Source organism: Primulina tabacum, chromosome 5 (assembly GCF_025594145.1).
Source record: "Primulina tabacum isolate GXHZ01 chromosome 5, ASM2559414v2, whole genome shotgun sequence".
NCBI lineage: Eukaryota > Viridiplantae > Streptophyta > Magnoliopsida > Lamiales > Gesneriaceae > Primulina > Primulina tabacum.
Genome location: NC_134554.1, coordinates 28,005,583 through 28,024,458, shown reverse-complemented (window position 1 = coordinate 28,024,458; position 18,876 = coordinate 28,005,583). Strand labels below are relative to the sequence as shown.

Genomic DNA, 18,876 nt, shown 5'->3' with positions numbered 1-18,876 from the left:
ATGATAATAACAAAGTTCCATGAATCCGGCAAACATACGATCAAACATGGCGAGCTTTTAAATAAAATTAATGATGAGACCTTTCAAAATTAAAAACCCCCATTTTGAATAAGATTCAAAATTAATATCAAGCCCGAAAAGGGAAATTATAAAGTTGTTTATAATCTCCATGTCTTCCATCGACAATGGGTGCATGATGAACGCTACCGGTACTCGGGGCTCGGCTCATATTATTGGGGGGCTCTGGGTGCCGGAAAGCTGTGACATCCATTGACATGGTGATGTGAACTACGTGGAACTCCCATGATTTCAGCTCATATTATTGAGGAAACTCATGGCGACCGTCCATTAAGGTTCAACATCGATGGGTAAGGCTTGACACGTAAAGATGAACGACGTCATATTATTGGGTCCTAATCAAACGTGAGACAAAAGTTTACGTAGAGGGTTGCATGGAGATGCAATTGGAAACTACCTTTTAGGAATTGTGATTGACTTATATTATTCGGGATTATAATTCGCTAATTGGACCTTGCGTACCTACTGAGGAAAGGAGTTTCCCGTTTTCACTAGAGGGTAGTGAAAGATGTCAAAACAGTGGGAGTAAAAATTTATGAAGTAAAAGTCCATACTTCATATCTTACTAAATATTTTAAAATAGTCATTAACATTTATCTGTTTTACTTTTCAATACTTTTTGACAATGTCTTCGATTCGCAATCCGCTATCTGTAATACTCGACAAACACGTATTAACCAGACCTAATTACCTCACTTGGCTAAGAAACCTAAAAATTGTCTTGAATTCGGAAAGGATAGCGTATACACTTACTAAGTCGCCCCCTGTTGAGGCTCCGACTGACTGCACTCCTGAGGAATTGCAGACTTACAAGGAATGGTGTGACCATGACTTGAAAGCCAGGGTTATATGAAGGCTTCTATGAAAGATGAGAAGTCGGTTCTTTATGTGAGCTCTTCATCTGGTACGAAGACTGGTCCACCTGGGAAGGGAAAGAAGCGTTCTTTCCAACGTCCCAAGAAGAACGTGCCCTTGAAGAGGCAAGCTCCGAATCCCGTTGTGGCAGCCACACCAGTAAAGGCTGACAAGACTGCTGATATTTATCATCACTGCAAAAAGCCTGGACATTGGAGGCGTAACTGCAGAGAATATCTTGCCCAGAAGAGTTTTGGAAACAGTATGTTCTGTATTGAAGTAAACATTTCAATTAACTCTACTTCTTGGGTATTGGATACCCGCTGTGGCTCATATCTCTGTAATGATTTACAGATGATGGAAGAAGTAGAAGACTTAGAGAAGGTGAGACCTTCTTGAGGTTGGGCAATGGAGCAAGAGTTGCGGCCAAGGCCGTGGGAGATGTTTACTTATTGTTGAACAATGATTTTAAGTTGATTTTAAGCGATGTTTTGTTTGTACCTGATTTGGTGAAAAACATTGTTTCCATTTCTATGCTAGATAAAGATGGATATTCTTGTTTATTTAGCAAAGCTGTTTGCAACATTTACAAGAATGAATGTTTAATTGGTACTGGAGAACTTGAAAACGATTTCTATAACTTAAAATTGAAAGATATTCCACTAAACAATGTCCAAGCAATAACAACAACAAACAAGCAAAAACAAGATACTCTAAATTCGGCACAATTGTGGCATGCTCGATTAGGACATATTTCCCTAAGAAGGATGAACAAGTTAGTAGGAGTGGGCATGTTTGATATGTCTGATATTAATGCTCTCACGACTTGTGAATCCTATCTAAAAGGAAAGATGACCAAAATTCCCTTTAAGGGCCATGTGGAGCGAGCCAAAGGGCTATTGGATTTGATCCATACCGATGTGTGCGGTCCGCTTAGCATCACCACTAAGCATGGACATGCCTACTTCATCACCTTTACCGATGACTTTTCGAGGTATGGGTATGTGTATTTGATGAAATATAAGTCTCAAGCCTTTGAAAGGTTCAAAGAATTCAGAAGTGAAGTAGAGAAACAGTTGGGACGAAGCATCAAGACACTTCGATCGGATTGAGGTGGTGAATATTTGAGTGCCGAGTTCCAAGAGTATCTTAGGGAGAATGAGATTCTCTCGCAGTGGACTCTGCCCGCTACACCGCAGTTGAATGGTGTTTCGGAGCGTCGTAACGGGACTTTGATGGACATGGTTCGGTCTATGATGGGGTTCACAGAGTTGCCGCCATCCTTTTGGGGATATGCGCTTGAGACAGCGGCACTGTTGTTGAACAATGTCCATTCAAAGGCAGTTGATAAGACACCATATGAGATATGGATGGGTAAGCCTCCCAAGTATTCTTATCTTAGAATATGTGTATGCCCTGCTTATGTGAAGCAGGTAGTGGGAGATAAATTGGATAGTCGATCCATTTTATGTTATTTTGTGGGATATCCAAGGAATTCTGTTGGATATTATTTCTATCATCCCCAAGAAACAAAGTTGTTTGTTTCTAGGAATGCAACCTTTTTGGAAAAGGAATTTCTATTGGATAGAAAAGGGGAGATGATAGAACTCGAAGAGGTTCGAGAGACACCCACAATTATAGAACCCACACCCGAAGAGCCAAGAGAGGAGATACAAGATCCTAGAAGATCCGAGAGAGTCTCGAGACCACCTATGAGGTATGGTCTGCTTCTTGAAGAGGGCCATGATGAGCCTAACCATGGATGTGATCCAAGGACCTTCAAGGAAGCGTTATCTGATGCCGATTCATCCAAATGGTTTGAAGCAATGGAATCTGAGATGAATTCCATGCATTCGAACCGAGTGTGGAATCTCGTGGATCCACCTGAGGGAATTGTTCCCATAGGGTGTAAATGGATTTACAAGAGAAAACTTGGGGCGAATGGGAAGGTATTGACCTTCAAGGCGCGATTGGTAGCAAAAGGATATACTCAAAGACAAGGAGTTGACTTTGAGGAAACCTTTTCTCCAGTTGCAATGTTCAAGTCCTTAAGGATATTGCTAGCCATAACTGCATGGTATGACTATGAGATATGGCAGATGGATGTCAAGACAACCTTTCTTAATGGGGATATTAAGGAAGAGATTTACATGTCTCAACCAGAAGGGTTTACATCCGTCGGAAGTGAGCATATGGTATGCAAACTTCAAAGATCTATTTATGGTCTAAAGCAGACATCTAGGAGTTGGAACCTTAGATTCGAGAGTACAATCAAAGAGTTTGGTTTTACTAAGAATCCTGAGGAACCCTATGTGTATAAGAAGGTCAGTGGGAGTGCTGTGACATTCCTGGTGCTTTATGTTGATGACATTCTACTCATTGGGAATGATGTAGGAATGTTGCAATCAACTAAAATAGGGTTAGCGAGTAAGTTCTCGATGCAGGACTTGGGTGAAGCATCTTTTGTATTGGGAATACAGATCTATAGAGATAGATCGAGAAGATTGCTTGGTCTCACCCAGTCCACATACATTGATATCATCGTGAAGCGTTCTCGATGGATGAGTCCAAGAGAGGACATCTACCAATGTGTCATGGCGTGTCCCTATCCAAGTCTATGTCTCGCAAGACTGATGCAGAGATAGAGGCAATTACACGCATTCCGTATGCATCTGCAATTGGTAGCATCATTTATGGGATGATATCTACACGTCCTGACGTGGCTTTCGCACTAAGTGTAGTGAGTAGATATCAATCGAACTCTGGTCTTCCACATTGGAAAGCTGTGAAAGACATCCTCAAGTATTTGAGAAGGACCAATAAGTTGTTCTTGGTCTATGGGGTGGAGAACTGAAATTGAAAGGCTATACCGACTCTAGCTTCCAAAGCGATATCGATGACTCGAAATCAACCTCTGGATTCATATTCATGCTCAATGGTGCTGCTGTCTCTTGGAAGAGTTCCAAACAAGACAATACAGCGGATCCCACCACTGAGGCCAAATATATTGCTGCATCAGATGCAGCAAAGGAGGCTGTTTGGATAAAGAATTTCGTCCAAGAGTTGGACGTCGTTCCTATGGAGTTGCTTCTGTCCCGGTGTTGTGTGACAACACGAGAGCTATAGCTCAAGCAAAGGAGCCAAGGTCTCATCAGAAGTCCAAACATGTATTGAGAAAGTACCACATCCTCCGAGAGATTGTGGAAAGAGGAGTAGTGTCGATTGACAAAGTCGGCTCCACAGATAATGTTGCTGATCTACTAACTAAGCCTTTACCTGGACCATTATTCGAGAAGAATCGCGAATTGATGGGTTTGAAGCATATGGGTAGTTGGCTCTAGTGCAAGTGGGAGATTGTTAGAGTAGGTGCACGTCGAGCCAAGTGTTGGCCAAGTATTCACAATGAAACTCTATGTATAAACAATTTTTATTTTAATAATATTTGAAATTATTGTTTCGGCACTTCTTTATCTGTATACCCATGCTAGTTGCATAGATAAAGTACTTGAATATACAAATAGTAGAAAGAATATGAGATGCTCATATGATGAGTATCATGAAACTCATATTTGGAATACTGTATATTCTAAACAGTTCCTAGTCGATTCAGCCGCCGCTAAGAAGGATATAGGCCGCTCGAGTTCGAGACTATTATCTGCGATGTGAATACCATGTTTCATTGGTAGGGGACATTGTGATGTCCGAGCATGCAGATAGGTGCTCCTGGTAGAGTGCACTGAACAACCCTCCATAAAGGACTTTCCAAGTGGTTCTCACTTATCGAGTGGAAACGTCCTAGTTTATGGTTGTACACCATTAGTCCTTATGACCCGGGACAACATTGAGACTCTATGTGCTAGCATTACACTTTGACTTGTTTACCGACTCTCATGGGGTCATCAGATGGCAAGGTTGGGTGTTTTGTCGAAACATATAGGAGTCGATGCATTGTAGTCGGGGATTCACCGCTTACCTTCGGGTATGGATATCCTATGTGATCTCATGTGCATGTAGTTTGAAATATCTGATCAGAGTATGGTGGTAATTAAGAAAGGGGTTTCTTAGATTACAACATCGATGCAACTACGACATGACACATAGTATCGATTCATTGACAACTCTCGATATACCAATGGTTGTCGAATCGGTCGGGATATATGAGTTGAAGGGACCGTACTGTACGCTAACCATAATTGAATGGTTCTTGCAGGCACTATTATTTGATACCTAGGGAATCATGTAAGCGATGCTACTAGGCGTTTAATATGATTGGTTGGGTACTATCAGACTTGAGTTCTGACGTTCTTGTTATCAAGGAGTTGATAATTAAGAATGGAGCAATTGGGGTATGCTCGAATAAGGACATGTTTAGTCCGAATCACATGGAGATGTGAACCCACGGCTAGTTGTATCAATGAACCATTGAGGGCCACACAAGTGCTAGCTTTCTAGATCCCGTTGAGAAGTTAAAATAGTTCAATATGTTGAACGGCTTATAAAGGAGTTTATAAGCATAAATAATATAGAAGTATGACTTCTATAAGGAGAATGTAACTTTTAATTTGAGGAAGTGTTCCTAAATTAAAAGTTGGCCAAACAAATAATGTATTTGAAAATTGTGATTTTCATAAACATTATTATGGACTAAATTAAATTAATTCAAGTGTTGAATTAATTAAACACTAGTGGACCTAGTAGAGTCCAAATAATTAAATTAATTCAAGTGTTGGATTAATTAAATAACATTGAGCCTTGTAGAGCCCAATTAGAAATAATTATTAAACTAGTGGACTTGATTAATATCAAGTAAAGTTTAAATGGACTCAAATATGTTTGGGATATTTAAATAAAAGTCCATGGACCTTGTAATTGTTATAAGCCCAAATAGAATTGCATGCATGGGAGATGAAAGGTTGGGAGACAACATTTTCAATGTCCAAGGCATGGCATGCTTTTGGGACAACATAACCTTTTTGCTAAACCAAGAAAAGTCTTCCTTTCATTCCATGAGCTTGAGTTGGCCGAAATTTTGGGGATACTCCTTCATTTTTCTCTCATTTTCTTCTTCAATTGTTGAGGAAAGAAAACACTTCTCAAAGAAAAATCCTTTTATTTTTCTAGTGCAAAATAAGAGGGGATCTAGCTTGCAAGTGGTGGGCCTAATTTTGAAGGAAGGAAGCTTGTAGATCTTCTTGCCATTCAAGAGCTAAGGTGTTTACACCTTAGTTGGAGCCATCATCAATCTCAAGAGATTGATAGGTATATTTTTCTTAACGCCCTATGTATGACATTTTGGTGTTTTATATTTGCTACACACTATAGGCTTAGGGTGCTCGGTTTTCTTGTTGAAAAACAAATTTTGAAACTTCGGTTGCGTATTGGGGCACCTTAATCGATCCCCTTTCACCAGCAATGATCGCAATACGGACGTGGCTTTCGCGGTTTGTTGTCAGATGTAGATTTTGCCGCAAAAGGATGGTTGGAGTCGGATGAGCACATCGCCGATGCCTCCGCAGGGGTCGAAGACGACAATGGTGATTCGCCCATCATCACTTTTTGTGAGGGCCCGTGCTCCTGATTAATTTTTAATTATCAAACAACCAGGATTTATTAGCGTAAACAGCGAAAACGAGTAAAAATTTTCCATTTGGGGCCTACAGAAATTTCGGCATGACCTTCCCGTAAATAGGACATAACAAAAAAATTCAAAACAACACAACAAAACCTTTATACTCGAAAATAAAGTCCAATAAAACAAACAGAATACCAAATCGCACACAGAGCCGGCTAGGCTCGATCACACCAAAGAGGATCCAACACTTAAAATACAACCATACAAATACACGAGGCATCTCCTCGGCAAATGACTCAATATATAGTATAAATATCTGAGGACTCCAAACTCAAACCGACTCACTGGGCTCCACTGACAGACGCTCCGCCAGCTGCATCAGAACCACCTGTATAACCTGCTATGGAATCACAAAACAAACCACAGCAGCCCCGAGGGACAGGGGTCAAACCCTAGTCTGAAGATCAAATAAATTACAGCATAAATAAATGACATGTAATAAAATCAATGCAATGCAATGCATGTAGGGTACCAATAATCTCGGGTATCAAACTGGATCCAAAGAAACGAAAGCAACAACTGTGGCCACATGTGCCAGGGGTGTGACTTGTCAAATACGCCCTCGGCCCTGCACATCTGCGTCAGGGGTGTCAGTTGCAGAACTGCTCGGCCCTTCCGCTAGTCATCAGAGGTGTGACGCTCAAACGCCCTCGGCTCTGATGTCTAAATAACTCATCCAAGAGTAAACAGAGATATCGGAAACAACAGAGTCATGGCTCGATATGAATGCGTGCTCAACAATGCATATAAATTCACAAATTATTCCAATATATTTAAAAAATCACATTTATTTTTAAAAATGAGGAATAATCCTAAAATACACCCAAACAGCACAAAGAGCACATAAACACATAGTTTTCATAAAATCACATCAATTTAATTACACGTTGTTATAGACGCTGTAAAGAATCGATCAATCCGTACCTTAACCTTCAAATTAAATTACCACAATAGTTTATAAACTCCTCGGTGCTTCCTGGCTACTAAAACCTGTGGCAAATAATTAATTACCATCAAATAAATATTCAACTTTTAGCCAAAAACAATTTACTAATTCCAGCTTGGACCTAAGCTCGGTTGTAAGGCCATAAATCAACCAAATCTTAACCAAAACATACTTATCATGTTAGGTATGATTTAATGGGGTGGGGCCTACACATTAAATAATATAATAATTAAAACTTCTTTTCCCACATATCCCACATCGTTATGATAACAAAACTGAACGAATTAATCGATTATAAATTGTAGAACCTGTAAATCGGACTACGTATAAGCCATGCATAATTTTCAGTATTTAATTAAAATGATGTTATTGCATGAGTATCTAAATTCTTTTCTTTAAATTTAATTATTTTTTTATGCAGTAGTTTAACTAATATCCTTTCAGTTAATTAAGTAAGACCGGACTGGAGTTGGAGTTTTGAGATAAAATTTAATATTAAGAAAACATTCTTAGAATTTATTTAAGATAAATAATAAGTCAATTTAATGTAAAAGAATGTTTGAGAAATTATTTAATAATTTGAGATAAGTAGTAAATAAAGTTCAATAATTAATTTCTCAATTCACTAAAATATTTAATGAGTAGATAAAACACTAAAGATTTAAAATACATTATTTAAGCAATATTTCCCCTCCACTTAATAGCATAATTTCGGCCACCTCATATGTGATTTAATATTTCTTTGGCAACTCACCACCTTTGACTCTTTCCTTATTATTTTTTGGTATGATAACCCTTTCACTTTTAATCACCATTAATTAATAAGCAATCAATATCTTAGCCTTGTTTGAGTAGGAGGAATCGGTCATCATATCACCCCTCAATCCCACCTAATGACACCTCATTCCTTATCTAGCTAACAACTAGGATAGAAAGTGAGGAGCTTGCCATTTTGTATCCCATTTAATTAGTAAACTCCCCTCACTCCAAGCCATTCTCTCCCCACCATTATCACCGAAATTCAGAGCTTAATCAGAGCAAAAATCGTGAGACTCCTAGCAAGAAAAAAGAGAGAAAAATCGTGTAGGAAAGAAGAACATTCCGTCTCCGCCGCGCCGCGTCGTCGTTTCGTTTGTTTTTCATTCGAAACAAACCAAGGCATGTTTATATTTTTCCTTTCACTCTTCAATCAAGCCATAATATGATTTTAAACCTTTCATGATCAAGATTTTATGAGGTAAAAACCGAAATATTTGACAGCACATTTTTGAAACATGTACAGAAAGTTTTTCTTCCTTGTGCTCCTCATGGCTTGGCTTCTTTTGACGGTTTCAGGTGGTTGGCTTAAGTCCAGGCTTTCCAGGCTGCTTCTAGGAATGTTATAGGGTGTGTTAGGAAAGGATTAGTCCATTGGTTTAAGCCCTTTTTCCCTCAGAAACACGAAATGACAGCAACCTCCCCATAGTGCAAAATTGGATTTCGAAAATTCTGGTTTTGTTTGTCTAAGGATGGTTCGAATCTTGGTTGGCTCTTGGGCCTGTAACCCTGGTTTAAACCCTTTCCTAGCATGTATAGGACGTGACCAAGATTCCCTTTCATGGCTTGGTTCACGTTCCAATCAGTTTTTTAAAAATAAACAAGAACAGCCCCCTTCGATCCCTTTCATTTTCTGCATGAGTTGGTGTTCGGTTATTAGGTTGGTATGGATCTTGGTTGGCTTCTGGCCCTTAGCCACGGTCCATACCATACCCCTTGATGTCTAGATCATGCCATGGTCAATCAAATGGCCGCTGGAATGGTCCATGACATCAAACGAAGCAACTCGCCCCACGCGCACAGGTTCGCCTCTCAGGTGGAAGTTCGGGTGATCCATGGTGTTGCTTGGATTTTGGCTGGCCTAGGACCCTTAGCCATGGTTCAATCCAACCCTTAGGATGTTGGGAAGAGGTTATGGTTGGTGGTTCAAGCCCCAATGGCCATTAACCTCGCAAACAACGCAAAGAAACGGAAGCGCCGCTGCTGTATTTTTGTGACAGCAAGTTGTGCTTCGGTTCAGAGGTGTGTTTCGAGTTCTTGTTTGGCTTTTAGCCTATGGTCTTAGACTGGAAAGTACCCCATTGAGTTAGAAAGGTCATGTTTTTGGCCGTTTGTGATTTGGTCAAGTTTAGAAGGCGTACGAGAATTTACGGTGCAATGTGCCAAAGTGACTCTCGAAAGAGCGTTTCATGTTTTTGGCCTCCATTCACCAAATTTCGAAATACTGACATGTTAAGAGCATTATTTCATCATTTTAAGTGTATTTTAATCATGAATAAACGATGGTTCGGTGTTGGTTCGGGATGGCACGGAGTCATGATTAAATACCAAGTCATTGGGCGTAATTGTCTCGTTTTTGGAGTCAATTACCAAGTTTGAGCGAGTAAATCATTTGCATATTTTTCATGTTAGATTTAAGTCGCAGCGAGCCTAGGAACGATCCAACCCATTCGGTAAAATTAATACAGGATATTTAATTATGTTATTTAATTATATTACGTGCAAAAATATAAAATATTCATTTTTGAGATTTATGCGATATTGCTTGTGGTCACTTCATTATCATGGGATTATTACTTCACCCGGTGGTCACTTACAGGTTCAGTTCAGTTCATTTATTGGTACGGATATCCAGTCCAAGGGCTGTGATGATCTCTACCGCCCAGTATACTGTGGTTTAGTCTGATCAGGCGATCCAGTTCAGTTCAGTTCAGGGGCCACTTGCGTAGAACATAATCTCAACAGAAAATTTATGACATGTTATTTTATTACAGGGCTCGATTGAGCAACCAGTTCACTTATGATTTTCAGTTCAGTTGTGCACGTATTATAATTACTCATGACATGATATTTTTACGTTACGCCAGACTCATGATATTTTTACCATGCATGCAATTTTATTATTATTACTTGTTATTTACGATATATGCATGCTGAGTCTTTAGACTCACTAGACTTGATTGTTGTAGGTACTGATGAGGTCGGGATCGAGGGCGGGGACCAGTGAGCCATATTGGGTCGGCAGTAGTGGAACCCGAGGACCTCATTTTCAGCACTTACTATTTTTATTCCAAACTCAGCATTTTTATTTTGTTGAATTATTTTAAGTTGTTATTTTGAAAACATTGTTTACTTCCGCTGCTACTTTAAACATTGAATCTTTTTATCAGTTTATGAGGCATTTTAATTATTTAAAAAGAAAATTTCAAATTTTTCCGCAAATTTTCAAGTACGAATTTCGGGCCTCTACAGCTGGTATCAGAGCCTATGTTCTTGTAAAGGGTTGTACTACTAGTGACCTCGAGAAGCTCATGAAGTCACGTCTTTGGTATGTAAGTTTTACGTTTACGCATTTCGTTTACAGCATGAAATATTTTAACAACATGTTCTCATGAACTATTTTATGTTCAGATTTTGATTATTCAGTAGTTATTTAAAATTTTAAAGAAATTATGGAAATTATGCATGTTAGTTACGTATGGGTTATGTATGGAACAGTATGCCCCCTAGATGCATTCTTGAGCGTGCGAGAGATGATGAGCCTCGCCAGGAGGACAGGGAGGATCAGAGACAGGAGAGGAACGGGCCTCCACCCCCTCCACCTGACATGAATGCCCAGATGCTAGCTGGGATGACTCAGTTCTTCGCACAGTTTGCGGGGAACAATGCTGTGGCAGCCAGGCCGACAGGGCCCGAGGCTACTTATGAGCGGTTTATGAAGATGCGTCCGAAGGAGTTTTCAGGGACGTCTGATCCCATGATTGCCGAGGGCTGGATTAAGTCCCTCGAGGTTATCTTCGAGTTCATGGAGCTTGGAGATGCAGACAGAGTTCGTTGTGCCACCTATCTATTCGGAGGAGATGCACGCCTATGGTGGGAAGGAGCATCAGTAGCTTTGAACTTGGCTACACTGAGTTGGACGCGCTTCACGGAGGTATTCTACTCCAAATATTTTACTGATGAGGTGCGTTCCAGATTGACCAGGGAGTTCATGACCCTGAGGCAGGGAGATATGACTGTTACGGAGTTCATCCGTAAGTTTGAGAGGGGTTGCCACTTTGTGCCCCTGATCGCCAATGATGCTGTAGCCAAACTGAGGCATTTTATGGATGGTCTGCGGCCGATCTTGCGCCGCGATGTTAGGGTGGCTGGCCCTACTACTTATGATGTTGCCATCTCCAGAGCTCTAGCTGCAGAGCAGGACCATCATGACATTGAGAGGGATCGTTAGGGTAAGCGACCGGTTCCAGTACCACACCATCCTCCTCCTCCTCAGCAGCAGCATCAGAACAAGAGGCCTTTCCACGGCCCACCCAAGAACAGAGGTCAGAGGCAGCTGCAACAAGGACGTGCAGTCCCAAGGACCTTTGAGCACCCAATCTGTCCCAAGTGCTCACGCCGCTATCCTGGAGCATGTATGTATGGTTCCGGGAAGTGTTACAAGTGTGGTAGTCCAGACCACTTGCTACCGCAATGCCCACAGGGAAGTCTGCCTACCCAAGGCAGAGTCTTTGATCTCCATGCAGCGGAGACGAACCCAGACACCATGCTCATGACTAGGTATCTTACAGCTTTAAGTTTATATTTGAAATTCGATGTTTTGGGAATCTGGGTTAATATTTTGAACATAGAATTGACGATAGGATTGCATGCTCTAATCAGTGTTATTTTTGGGAATTTAGTTTAGGAGAACTCTGGCCTTTTCATGACTATAAGTTTAGTTCTTGTAATTATTGGGTTCAACTTAGAGTTCCAATCTTTCAGGGAGAATTTTTATATCCGGTTCCGCTACGAAAGCCTTGATAGATTCAGGGGCTACTCACTCGTTTATTTCGGAAGTCTTTGCTAACTTCCTCAAGGTCAAGACCGTTGGGTTAGATGTGGCGTATTCAGTAGTACTGCCTTCTGGAGATGAGATGACAGCTACCAATGTGATCCGAGACATAGACCTCGAGCTTCATGGCAATCTTGTTTATGCGGATCTTATCGTACTGCCGATGCCAGAGTTTGACATCATTCTAGGGATGGACTGGCTATTGCGGAACAGTGTTTTGATTGACTTCCAGCGGAGATATGTTCTAGTCTGACCTCTTGGGATGACGCAGTTCTTATTCGAACCAGACATGTACTTTCCTTTACCGTGCATTATACCTTGTGTCCAGGCTAGGAAGCTCATGCATAGAGGGTGTCGGGCGTTTTTAGCAACTTTTATATCTGTCTCCAAGGCACCCAGTCAGTCAGCTTCAGATGTTCCGATTGTTAGAGACTTCTTAGACGTTTTTCCTGAGGACGTCTCTGGTATGCCACCCGGGAGAGATGTGGAGTTTTCTATTGAGCTTATGCCAGGTACGGCTCCGATTTCGAAAGCACCGTACCGACTAGCACCGACAGAAATGGCAGAACTTAAGAAATAGATTCAGGAACTTCTGGACAAGGAGTTCATTCGCCCGAGTTTTTCTCCATGGGGCGCACCAGTCTTGGTTGTGAAGAAGAATGATGGTTCTATGAGGCTCTGCATTGACTACCGGGAGTTGAACAGGGTGACAGTGAAGAACAAGTATCCACTTCCGCAGATTGAAGATTTATTTGATCAGTTGCAGGGAGCTTCGGTATTCTCGAAGATTGACTTGCGTTCCGGTTATCACCAGTTGAGAGTGAAAGATGCCGATGTTTCCAAGACTGCTTTTAGGACTCGTTATGGCCACTTCGAGTTCCTTGTGATGCCGTTCGGTTTGACGAATGCGCCAGCGATCTTCATGGATCTCATGAATCGCGTATTTCAGTCGTATCTTGACCAGTTTGTGATAGTGTTCATAGAAGACATTCTCGTATACTCGAAGAATCAGGAGGATCACAGCAGACATCTGACCACTGTGTTGCAGACCTTGCAAAAGCATAGGTTATTCGCAAAGTTCAGTAAATGCGAATTCTGGTTAGAGAAAGTGGCATTCTTAGGCCACATTGTTTCTAGCAGCGGTATTGAGGTAGACCCAGCGAAAGTTGCAGCAGTCAGAGATTGGGTTGTGCCGCAGAATGCATCAGAGATCCGCAGTTTCCTCGGGCTAGCAGGATATTATCAGAATTTTATTCAGGGATTCTCCTCTATTGCCGTTCCACTCACATCATTTACAAAGAAGAATGTTAAATTTGTGTGGAGCGATGAGTGTCAGAAGAGCTTCGATACTTTGAAGCAAGCTCTTATCTCAGCACCAGTTTTGGCCATGCCGTTAGGGCCCGGAGATTTTGTTTTGTATACCGATGCTTCGAAGCTCGGTTTGGGCGCAGTGTTGATGCAGCATGGGAAGGTGATTGTAAAGGCCCGTATTTCGTATTCATATTTTAGCGGAATTATTAAAAATTTTCTAAATAAATAATTATCTTGCCTCATTTATAAAATAAACATGTAAATAATTTTAACTTTAAAATAACAGCGGAAGCAAATATTGTTTTCAACCAACAATTTAAAAATAATCCAACGTAAACAACAATTTAAAAATAATCCAACGTATTAAAACTGAGTTTGAATAATAAAAGGTGCATAAACCAAAACATGAGGTCCTCGGGTTTTCTACTGCTGCCACAAGATAGCTCACTGGTCTACGCCCTCCGTCTCGACCTCATCAGTACCTACAACAATCAAGTCTAGTGAGTCTAAAGACTCAACATGTATATATCGTGAATAACAAGTAATATATATCATAAAATTGCATGCAACGTAAAAATAAAGTATCGTAAAACGTGCAGTGAAAATCGTATCATGAATAATTATAACCACGTGCATATCTGAAAATCACACGTAAAAGCTTTGCTCCATAGAGCTCTGTCATATCATATCATAATTTTTTTGTAGAGATAATGTTTCTAAGCAAGTGGCCCATAACATAACGTGAGCGCCTGATCAGACTAAACCACAGTATACTGGGCGGTAGAGATCACCACAGCCCTTGGACTGGATATCCATACCCATACATAATCGTAAACCGGTCGTAAGTCACCGGGTGGAGAGGTCCTCGGTTGCGCCTACCGACTTCCAAACCCATAAACATAAGGTGGCCACAAGACATATCGCATATATCTCAAAAATAAACATTTTATATTTTTATGCACGTAATATAATTATAAACTTATTTTTACCGGATGAGTTGGATCGTTCCCATGCTTGCTGCGACTTAATTCTAATATGTGACACATGCAATAAATCCTAACTTGACAAAAACTTAACAATCGAACTAAAAACGAGATGATTAGAACCAATAACTTGATTTTTAATCATGGCTTCGTACCAACCCGAACCAACATTAAACCGACATTTAACCATGATTAAAAATACCCCTAACCTACTGAAAAATGTTCATGATGATAGCTGTACACGAAAATTGGTGAATGGAATCCAAAAACATAAAACACTCTTCCGAGAGTCATTTTGGCACCTTGCACCGTAAATTCTCGTGCGACCTCAAAACTCAACCGAATCACAAACGGCCAAAAACATGACTTTCCTAACTCATTAAGGTACTGTCCAGTCCAAGGCCATGGGCTAAAAGCCAACCAAGAACTCAAACAAGCAACAAAATCGAAATGAAAGTTGCTGTCAAAAATCCAGCAGTAGCAGCTTGTGTATTTGTGGTATAAACTCTGAAATTTAATGACCATTGGCTTGAACCACCAACCAAGGACTCTTACCAATATCCTAAGGCATGGCTTGGACCATGGCTAAGGGCTAAAAGCCAACCACAACCCAAGCAACCGCCTAGAACAAGAACAGAATACCAGCCGAGAGCACCCCTTGGGGTGGAGTCTTGTAATGAAATATATTTTACTGTCTTGTCTCGTTCCAAGGGTCATTTGATCGACCATGGCTCGATCTAGACATAATGGAGTGTTGTATGAACCATGGCTATGGGCTATAAGCCAACCACAATCCGTCCAACACCCAAAAACCGAAACCATACTCACACAATTCAGAAACTAAAAGAAATCGAATGATGCTTGTGATGCTGTTTTAAAAATCTGATGGAACCACAAACCAGGCTTTGAAAAGACACTTTGGTCACGTCCTAGACATGATAAGTGAGGGTTCTAACCATGGCTACAGTCCCTAGGACAGCTAAGATTCGAACACTCACCTTAACCACCCAAATGACCAAAACCGTGACTCATTTCTGCACCTAAGGGAAAGTTGCTGTCATTTATTTGTTTGTGCGTGTATGGATGTAAACCAACGAACCAAAAACACCCTAACACACTCTAAAACATTCCTAGAAGCATCCATGAATGCCTGGAATCGAGCAATCCCCTGTAAACAACACAAAAATCCAACCCGTGAAGCACAAAAACAAGAGCCGTGAGTGCCTTATACAGATTTCTTGCAAGTTGCTGGTATATTTCGTTTTATCTCATATGCTTGATCATATACTGATTTAAAATATCTAATATGACTTGATTGAAGAGCAAAGAAACCATATATACATGCCTGGAATTTGTTTTGAAGAAAACAAATCAATACGATGAATACGAGCGGCGGAACGGAGTTGGTTTCTTCTTCTTATTTCTGCTGCTGTTGCACGATTTTTATCAGCTGATCCTTCTGTTAATTTCGAAGTTTGTGGATGGAGGCTGCTAGGTAAAGAAGATGAAGGTTACAAGAGGTGATAAATGGGTCTTGAAGTGCATTTAGATGGGGGTTACAAGTGGGGGAATTTTGAATGGCACTTGGATTTCTTTCACCTTCTTGCTGCCGAAACTTTTCATTTTAAATCTTGCTGCACTCCTCGTTTATGTTAGGCTAATGGGTTGAGAAAAATTTTAAGGTGAATTATTGTTTTTGCATTACTCATAATTGATAACTTAAAAGTGGGAAATGAATATACTATAAAAGCCATTTAGGAGTGACTTGAATGGGGTTTACTAAAATTTTTGAATTGTCTTGACCGAATATTATTACTCATTTGCATGGTATATTATGGCTTAAAACTTGCGTTTTTATTATTTAAGGTTTTTAAATACTTATTATACATTTTAGTGAACTAACACCTTAATTTAGGATAAGCTCTTACATGGCATTGCATGACCTCAAATTTAAATATTCAAATGCTATGTTTAATTTCTTGAATATATTATACTTAGATTAATTCATCCTCCATTGTTTACACATTTTACTTTAAACCTTAATTATATATTAACCTAAAGAACTTATTCACCAACTTAGCTCTAATTAATTTATTAAATCCCAAAGACATTCTTTTTCTTTAAATTAAATTATTCTTTGACTTAATTTAAATTTAGGAATATTTTTCTTATTATTAATCTTATTATTAATCTTATCTCTGATCCCCAAACTCGGGTTCGGCCTCGCGTATTTATCCTGAAAAGATAAAACTAAACATCTACCTTTAAAATAAATAATCATGACTTAAAATTATTAAAATAAATCAAACACTTCATATATATATAAAATATTCATTTTTAATTTAAATAGTAGCAATTATGCATGGCTTATACGTAATCTGATCTTCGGGTTCTACAGTGATAGCGTATGCTTCTCGACAGTTGAAAACCCATGAGAAGAACTACCCTACCCATGATCTAGAGTTGGCCGCCGTGGTATTTGCCTTGAAGATTTGGAGACATTATTTGTATGGGGAGAAGTGCCAGATATTTACCGACCATAAAAGCCTCAAGTATTTCTTTACACAGAAGGAGCTGAACATGCGTCAGAGACGTTGGTTGGAGTTAGTGAAGGATTACGACTGTGACATTAGCTACCACCCGGGCAAAGATAATGTAGTTGCGGATGCATTGAGCAGGAAGGTCGCAGTGATGGCTCATTTGACGATTCAGATACCTCTTCAGTCTGAGATGCAGAGGTTTGATCTAGAGACTTATCCTCGAGGTAGAGTTCCCTGCCTATCTACCTTGACTATTCAGTCCTCTCTTCTAGATCATATTCACAGTGGTCAGTCAGTAGATGAGCAGTTGACAAAGTGGAAGCAGAGGGATGAGGCCAAGGGCAGTGTCTTGTATACAGTCAGCGACGGTATAGTGAGATATCGCGACAGAATGTGGGTTCCTAGCAGTGGTTCTATCCGAGCAGATATTCTTTCTGAGGCCCATATGTCGCCGTACTCTATTCATCCTGGGAGTACGAAGATGTACAAAGACCTGTAGTTATTGTATTGGTGGCCTGGTATGAAGAAAGACGTCAGACGGTTTGTATCCGAGTGTCTGACATGTCAGCTTGTGAAAGCAGAGCATCAGAGACCAGCAGGTATGCTCAAGCCTCTTCCCATTCTCGAGTGGAAGTGGGAGAATGTCACCATGGACTTTGTGACCGGTTTGCCGAAGTCAGTCAGAGGATCAAATGCTATCTGGGTGATTGTTGATCGTCTTACCAAATCAGCGCACTTCTTGCCTATCAAGAAGACTTTCACCATGATTCAGTATGCAGAGTTGTATATCCGGGAGATAGTCCGACTTCATGGTATTCCAGTTTCTATAGTGTCTAACAGAGATCCCAGATTCACTTCTTCATTTTGGAAGAGTTTGCATTCGACTATGGGTACGAATTTGTTATTTAGCACAGCTTTCCACCCTCAGACAGATGGGCAGTCAGAGCAGGTTATTCAGATTTTGGAGGATCTTCTCCACGCTTGTGTTATGGATTTCTCTGGGAGTTGGGAGTCGAACTTGCCATTAGTGGAGTTCACCAATAACAACAGTTTCCAGTCGTCTATAGGTATGGCTCGGTATGAAACACTGTATGGTCGCAAGTGCAGATCTCCTATTCACTGGGATGAAGTAGGAGAAAGATCAGAGTTAGGTCCAGAGATTATTCAGCAGACTGCCGATGTAGTAGTCAAGATCCGGAATAGGATGAGGACAGCTCAGAGTCGACAGAAGAGTTATGCGGATCAGCGGAGGAGAGAGCTAGAGTTTGCCGTTGGCGACCATGTTTTTGTGAAGGTAGCACCTATGAAGGGTATCATGCGGTTCGGGAAGAAAGGGAAGCTCAGTCCGAGATTCATTGGAACATTCGAGATCCTCGACAGAGTTGGGACGTTAGCTTATCGTGTTGCTCTTCCGCCGAATCTGGCCGGAGTACACAATGTGTTCCACGTCTCTATGCTGAGGAAGTATATGGAAAACCCTTCGCAAGTGTTGAACTTGGAGCCGTTGCAGCTCACTCCGAACCTGTCTTATGAAGAGAGACCAGTGCAAATCTTAGACAGACAGGAAAAGAAGCTTCGGAACAAGCTGGTTAAGCGAGTGAAAGTCAAATAGCTTAATCATTCAGAGGAGGAAGTTACGTGAGAGTCTGAGCCAGAGATGA

General features: G+C 40.6%; 1 long non-coding RNA gene across 2 annotated transcripts in view; it reads right to left on the bottom strand.

The window, feature by feature from the left end:
* Window positions 1-6,501: 6,501 nt before the first annotated feature.
* LOC142544955 (uncharacterized) overlaps window positions 6,502-18,876 on the bottom strand; it is a 28,463-nt gene continuing 16,088 nt past the window's right edge. The window contains exon 3 of one of the 2 annotated variants that reach the window (XR_012820163.1): window positions 6,502-6,905. This is a non-coding gene — a long non-coding RNA (uncharacterized LOC142544955). The remainder of the gene's footprint in view (window positions 6,906-18,876) is intronic. The other variant, XR_012820164.1, reaches the window with a different exon arrangement.